Source organism: Trichosurus vulpecula, chromosome 2, assembly GCF_011100635.1.
Source record: "Trichosurus vulpecula isolate mTriVul1 chromosome 2, mTriVul1.pri, whole genome shotgun sequence".
Lineage (NCBI taxonomy): Eukaryota > Metazoa > Chordata > Mammalia > Diprotodontia > Phalangeridae > Trichosurus > Trichosurus vulpecula.
Window position 1 is genome coordinate 6,387,144 of NC_050574.1, and position 8,155 is coordinate 6,395,298.

The window sequence follows — 8,155 nt, forward strand, 5'->3', positions numbered from 1 at the left end:
GGAAGGGCTACCTCTAGAGTTCCTCCTTGACTGTACTTTGGAGAAATCATGCTCAGACAAAGCTTTGGAATCTAATTACCAAGGGAAGGCCTCCAGCTGAGCACAGACTTCATTAGACCTCCCACCAAGAGAGACCTAGTAAACATCCCAAAATTCCATCCTGTACATAAAACCCTATACATGTAATGTTTTTTTTTTCTCTGTAATCCTAATGTTTTTCATCTTTCATCAATATTTCATGACATTCATAGACTTCATTTCTTCAACCATTATCCCATTGATTGGTACTCACTTTGTTTCCTGTTGTTTTCTGGCAGAAAAATTCCTTCTTTCTATGTTTTGGTACCTGTTGGACATTCGTTTCTGTAATGCTTTCTTTAAGGGGCTAGGTAACATGGTACATGAAGTGCTGTCCTTGTGTTATACCAGAAGCAAGTGAGACACGCCACAGAGTATAAGTTTTAAGTGGAGAATTTATTTAGCCGGAGGCCTTTGGGGTATTCCCAAATCAATGGTCCCGTTTTGAAGCGAAAGGGTAGTTTGTATAGAGAATACAGGGTTCAGTGGTTAATTATCTCTTGAAATGTCATTTTGCAGACTCAGCAAGCCTGTGTTACTTCACTTTTTATGACCATGATACAATAAGAGGAACCTCCTAAATAGATTGTAAATACAACATATCAGATAGCTGACAAAGTGTCAACTGAAATTACAACCCAGGATCCCTGTGTCCATCTTGCCATAACTCCCACAACAAGGAAGGCTTAAGGTAAGGCAGAAGTAGGACCGAGGCTTTCATCCTTAATGGCCATGGACAGACCAAGGGATGCTCTGGCTCAGTCTGTTGACATTAGATAGAGACATCTCTGAGCCCACTCAGTCAGACAAAGGAAGATCGTTAGGCTTTTCCTGGTAATTAGCTTACATTCCTGGGAAAAGTCTCAGGGGCCTAGGACACTCGCCGAACGGTTTTTCTAGCAATAGCTGGCTGCTTCAGGTATCACACTTGAAACCACAAGGCCTGAATTCCAGTTTAGTCTCTGCCACTTCCTACGTGTATGTGCCTGGGTAAGTCAGGTTGCCTAATCCTGCCTGAGTTTCCCTATCTGTAGAATGGGGATAGTAAGGATATCTACCTGCCAGAGTAAGGTGAGGATTTAATTAAACAATATTTGTTAAAGGCTGTGCAAACATTAAGTCACTGGCAATACTGGCTATTTTTATGACTATCATTCCTCAGATCATTAGTCTCATAGTTAAGTCAGTTAGGTAAAACATGGATAGCTCAACTCAGACAGAGAGAGGGAGACAGAAAGAGAAAGACATAGTTAGAGAGACAGTCACGGATCTTCCCCAAGGGAAATTGAATTCCATTTCTTAATACCTCAGAGGAAATCCATTTTTTTCAACCAGTTCCAGTGTATGTTGTGAAGCGTACTCTTATATGACATCTATTGTATTGTCTTAAGCTATTGGGTATTTTTAAAAAAGGAAATTGGGAAATGATCAAAGACAAATGATCATCATTTGACTCTAACTACTGAACTCCCAGTCGGGAGGGTGTGGCCCTAGTGAATCAGATATTTCCACATGCAGAGGACATCAACAGGGTCAGCAAACAAGATGCCAAATGAAGCCTCTGGTAAATGTTCCCTGGATGTTTCAGACAGGACTGAATAGCAGAGCGACCACAATGTTCCAGGCACTGGAGATAGAAAAAGTGGCAAACAACGAGCTCTGCCCTTAGGGAGCTTAGAATGTAAGGGGAGGCAACCTACGGAACCGTACAAAGTAAGCTATACACAGGATAGAAGGGGCATGATTAGCAGAGGGAAGACCCTGGGATGAAGAGGGGTTGGAGAAGACTCACTGCTGAAGGCAGGATTTTAGCTGGGACTTAGGGGAGCCAGGAAGTTCACTGGTCAGAGCAGAGGGTGGAGAGTGTTTCTGGAATGGGGGCCAGCCAGAGCAAACGGTTCCAGTTGAGAGATGGAATGTCTTGTGAGTGAAACGTAGGGGAGAAATGTGTAAAAAGACTGGAAAGGAGGAAGAGTGCTATTATGCAGGGCTTTGAATGCCAAACTGAGTATTCTGTATTTGCTCCTGGAAATGGTAGGGAGCCACTGGAGTTTATGGAGTGGAGGAGGGAGGCAACATGGTGAGACCCGCACTTTAGGAAAGTGGCTTTGTCTGTGGACTGGGATGGGAGGAGACTTGAGGCAGGCAGACCCCCTCCCCCAACATCTAATGTAATAGTCCAGGTGTGAGGTGATGGTGTTTTGTTGAAAGGTGATTGAGAAACCTTAATGTGAGTCTAATTCATTATTTTGTAGGGAAGAAGGGGGCCTGGGTAAGTGGGGAGAGGAGCATGCCACAGATCTTTGTTTCCTCCCAGGATGGAAGAATAATTGAGATCTCTCTGAGGAATCCTAATCTGATTCAGTCTGGCATGGGGTAGATGGAAGCTCAGATCTCCAAGCTCAAAGGAAGGAGTGTTTACTTGGAGACACCTCTGCATTATTGAGGCAGAGCTAGCAGCTAACTCAGGCTGGGTAAAGTAACCTTTGGACATTCAGGCCCCCCACACCCCACACCCCCACTGCATGTGTGTGTGTGTGTGTGTGTGTGTGTGTGGGTGTGTGTGTGTGTGGGTGTGTGTGTGCGCGCGCGCACGCCCGCGAGCACTAGAGAGAGAGAGAGAAAGAGAGAGAGCGCGCGCGCACACACACCCACACACACACCCACACACACACACACCCCTCTCCCTCACCTGGACTAAGAGGAGGCCAACCAAACAGGTTTGAATTTGCCTGCTGAGAAGTTCCCCTGAGATTAATGTGTACATTTTCCATTAATTGCCTTACCAGACACATGGATTGAACACAAAGTAAGCATCTTTGACGGAAGGAGCCTGCAGTGAGCCACAGTCTTGCTCATTCCCAGATAACCTTTGCTGGGTGTTCACTGGCTGACCTTGCTGTTGTAGTCCCCTCTCCCCTGCCCCAAACTAGGCCAAACATGCCTTGAAGTCAACTGTTCCTGCTAAACATCCTCCTTCTGTGTCCACCTGATCCTGGGAAAGATGGTCCATCCTTTTCCCCAGCACCACTCTGAATTTCCCCTCTGTGGTTTCCATGCATAAATCTCCCCTGCCCTTCTTGGCTGTCGGGTTTTTTATGGGACTAGTGTCTGATTTTCTTCCTAGAAAACTTTTCTGTTTTCAACCCAGCTTGGACTCCCCTGCATTTCGAGGGATGGGCTTCACCTGATTGACTGAATATAACAGCCTTTGTGAGGGAATTATAATTTCCATATTAATCGATATGATATATGTAATCACTATACTAATAATCTTGTTTTCTCAAGAGCTGCATCTCTGGTTTCTGAGTCAGAGCTCACAATGCAGCTTGAACGGATTAATCCAAACTGACTGCTCAAAGATTGTAGAGCCTGTTCCTGCCACAGAACTCTGGTTCTGTACGTTAGGGGAGGTGGTCACAAGCCCAAAGACTTGCCTCCAGAATTGTTTTGTGGGACTTAGGGACTTGTCATGGGAAACCACTAAACAGTTGTTTGTAATCCGCCTTCCCCTCTGTTTCCCCAGTTGTGACTTAGTATGTAACCTGTGCTTGTAAAGAGAACAGTCCTCCCTCTGAAACTGATTAAGTCAACTACTTGATTGTGGGCCCTGTAGTCTCTAGGCCTGCTTTGTTCTGCTCGGAGCATTCTCAGATTAGAGACTGACTTAGGAAAAATTCTCTTCACGCTGGAGTCAGAAGTTTGTAAGGAGTGGAGGTAGGGTGAAGCCTTGAACTCTTCAGTGCTGGGAGAAGGGACAGGTGCCAAGGAACTTTTTTTTTCCCAGAAGTCTCAGGTCACTTGACTGACAAGTTCAATGCTCCCAACTGTAGCTTCATTCCACACCCCAGCCTTGGATCAAGCTCAGCTTTTCCTTGTGAGGAATGCTCCACAGCCTCTTTTCTTGAGCTGGACCACTTTGGCAAGACCTGTGGGTTTTCTTGTTTGTTTGTTTGTTTGTTTCTTTGGTTTTTTAGCACACAGATTTGGCTTTGCATGTGTCTTTTCACTTATAATGCAGGGCTAGCTCTGGCCTGCAGTTTTTCTCTTCTCTCTTTTACCAGTGCTATCTGAGCGGGGTTTTATTTCTCCATGCAGTAAAAAAATTTCTTTTTGCATTGTAGTAGCTTGCACACTTGGTTTTGTGTGCAGTTAAACCAGTTGAAATTAACTTTTTTATTGCGTGCTTGGTTGGGAATGTTTTGTTTCTCTAATTCAAGTGGATTGCAGTTGTGGAATACTTGTAATTGTGTATTTGTGTTGTAGCTTGTCTGTGTATTGTGTTGGCTGGTTGGTTATTGTTCATTCTTGAGGACCAAAATGACATCGTTATCCTAGAGTCAAGTTTCAATGTGTCCAGCCGTGACTGATCAGACCAATAAGTTCCTGGAATGTGGGGCACTAGGTGGTACATTGAGTAGAGCACCAGCCCTGGAGTCAGGAGGACCTTAGTTCAAATCTGGCCTCAGACAGTAGACACACTAGCTCTGTGACCTTGGATAAGTCACTTCACCCCAATTGCCCTGCCCTCCCGGCTCTTAAAAAAAAACCGAAACATGCTGTAATCCTCTACCACAGGTCAGTCACAAATAGTCCATGTAAACATGTGAGCTGGATTCTCTAAATCTGTGCGTCCTGTGTTTCCTTTGAGCTGTTTCAATTCTGCTTTGCTCATAGAGTACAGCACCTTCTCTCATGTGGGCATACGTACAATGCTGAGCAGACCTGTGCCAGGGTCTCCCATTTCACACAATCGTTTCCAAAGTTCTAAAGCGACACCTTGAAAGTGTCCTTGTATTGCTTCTTCTGACCACCGTGCGAATGCTTGCCCTTTGTGAGTTCTCCATAAAATAGTCTTTTTTGGCAAGCATGTGTTTTGCGTTCGAACAAAATGACCAGCCCTTTGGAGTTGCACTCTCTGAAACAGAGTTTGAATACTTGGCAGTTTAGTTAAAGTAAGGACCTCAGTGTCTGGTACCTTATCCTGCCAGGTGATCTTCAGAATCTTCCTAAAGCAGTTCAAATGTTAGCGATTTCAGCTTCCTGTCATGGCTCTGGTAGACTGTCCAGGTTTCACAGGCATGCAACAATGAGGTCAGCACAATGTTTCTGTAGACCTCCAGTTTGGTACTCAGTCTAATACCTCTTCCCTACCATACTTTCCTTCAGAACCTCCCAAACACTGAGCTAACTCTGACAAAGCATGTATCAACCTCATTATCAATGTGTACATCCCTGGAAAGTACACTACCAAAGTAAGTGAACTTATCCACAGCATTCAAAACTTCTCCATTTGCTGTAACCCATGGTTCCATGTATGGATGGTTTGGTGGTGGCTGATGAATCGCTGCGTTTTCTTGTTAATTGTTAGGCCAAAATTAGGACAAGCAGCAAAAAATCAATCTTACTTTGTTGCATCTCAGCTTCAGAGGCTGCATTGAGTACACAATCATCTGCAAACAGAAAATCATGCATCAACACTCCTTACTCTTTGTTCTTGGCTTGTAGCCTTTTCAGGTTGAAGAATTTATCATCAGTGCGGTAGCTGACCTTGATGCAGTGTTTGTCTTCAAGGAAGACATTTGACAACATGGCTGAAAACATCATGCTAAAAAGCATGGGAGCAAACAAACAGCCTTGTTTCACTTCATTGGTGACTGAGAAGGCACGAGAGTATTGTCCGTTATCCAACACCTGGGCAAGCATGCCATCATGAAATTGATGTACAATGCTGATAAACTCTGGGCAACCAAATTTGGACATCATTTTCCATTAATCCTAGCTATTGACAGTATCAAAGGCGTTGGTCAGATCTACAAATGTTGTATACAGACCTCTGTTACGCTCCTGGCATTTCTCCTGGAGTTGTCAGGCAGCACACACCATATCGACCATTTCTCAGCCCTTTCTGAAGCCACACTGGCTCTCAGATAGATGACCATCTTCCAGATGAAGGATCAGCCTGTTAAAGAAGACTCTGGCAAAAATCTTGTCTGCGGTGACCAAGAGAGAGACCTCCTCTGTGATGGTCACAGGACAATCTATTTCCTTTACCTTTATGGAGATGGACAGCGGAGGCATCCTTGTACTCCTGGGTGATAACCTCTTCTTGCTGTATAACGTGGAAAATTTCAGTCAGCTTTTGTATGAGCAAAGGACCCCCTTCCTTGTAAACCTCAGCTGGAATAGAATCAGCCCCAGGGGCTTTGCCACATGAAAGGAGCCTAATGGCATTCAAAATGTCTTCTTTAGTTAGAGCTTCGGCTAGGGAGGGATTGATTTCGACCTGAGGAAAAAGGTCAGTGGCCTCAGCATTGACTGATGATGGTCTCTTGAGAACACTATGGAAGTATTCATCTCTTCTCTCTGGGATCAGGTCCTTATTACTAATCAATGCAGGTCCATCAGCACTGAGTAGTTGAGATGCATCACAGGTCTTTGGCTCATAAATAGCCTTCAGGGCATCATAAAAAGTGCTTTGAATTGTATAAATCCAAATATTCACATAACGTTGAATTTCATCAGCCTTCTTACTGAGCCAAGAATCCTGTATCTCTAATCTGTGCTTGTACTTTACTTTGGATGGAATTAAATGCTGCCTTCTTAGAGATGAATGAACTATCCTGCTGGCAAACACTATGGAGTTCTCTTTTCTCATTTAGCAGTTTCTGAATTTCCCCATCATTTTCATGAAACCAGTCTTGATATTTTTGAATGTTCTGACCCAGTTGAGCAAATGCGGTGCTATACACCAAATCTCTGAAAGCTGCCCACTCCTTTTCTGCTCTATTCTTGCCAACTGTGTTGGCTCAGCTTTCCTTCCAAGTTAGCAACAAGCTGTTGCTGCTCAGAGAAGAGCTCTGATCTGTTGACATTAGTTTTTGCGGGAGTCATTTTGCCTTGGGGTTGATGCTCTTGTTGAATGGTAATATATACCTTGGAGAAGATAAATCTACGATCAGTCCAGCACTCTGCACCACACATTGCCTTTGTCACTCTCACGCTCTGTCTCTTCTTAAAATCACACACTCAGTTAAATGTCAGTGTTTGCTGCGAGGGTGCCTCCGTGAAGTTTTATTGCGTTTAGAGAAGCGGAAGACAGTGTTAGCGATGAGGAGGCCATGAGATGCACACGTCACCAGCAGTAGGTCAGCATTGTTGCTGTTTGCAACTCCATTCCTCCCTAGGACTCCCTGCCGAGTCCGGTAGTCTGAGCCTGTTCTAGGGCTAAAGTCACCCAGAATTTTAATCTTGTCCTCTTTTGGCACATTGATGATAAAAGGGTTTCCAGGTCTTCATAACATTTTTCTTTCACCTCATTAGGGTTTGTCATGGTGGGATCATAGGCACTGATGATGGTGTGACCTTCTCCTGCAGGTGGCAGTCATACTGTTGTGAGCCAGTCATTCTTTCCTTTTGGCAGGCATACAAGCTTGTTGAGTAGATGAGTTTTGACTGCAAAGCCTACACCAGCTTCACGGCACTCCCCTTCATAGCAGCCACTCCAGAGAAAGGTGTATACAGCTCCAACTTCAGTAAGCTGGCCTTCATTCACTCGGGGCTGCTCTTTGGATGTAACACCTGCTGAGTTCTCTTGCAACAAAAGCGGTTTGTCTTTCAGGTCTACTGGAGTTTGTGTTTTCTGTACGGTTGTGCACATTCCGTGTCCTGATGGTCAGTGGAATCTTCTTTGCAGACATTGTTGTACATTTTTTTGTGTTTTGACCACAGAGTGGGATTCCTCACCTGCCCTAGTAATCAGGCAAGTGTTGGGTAAGCAGACAATTTTTATGCACATTCTCTTTTTTTCCCCTTTGTTCTTTCTTTAAAATTTATTTTTATTTTTCAACATTCGCTTCCATAAACTTTTGAGTTTCAAATTTTCTCTGCCTCTCTTCCGTCCCCCTTCCCCAAGATAGCATGCAACCTGATATATTCATATTAAACATTGTCATATTAGTAATGTTGTAAAGAAGAATTAGAACAAATTGGAGGAACCACTACAAAAAAGAAACAAAACAAACCAAACAAACAAAAAAAGAGAACAAATAGTATACTTCAGTCAGCATTCAGATTC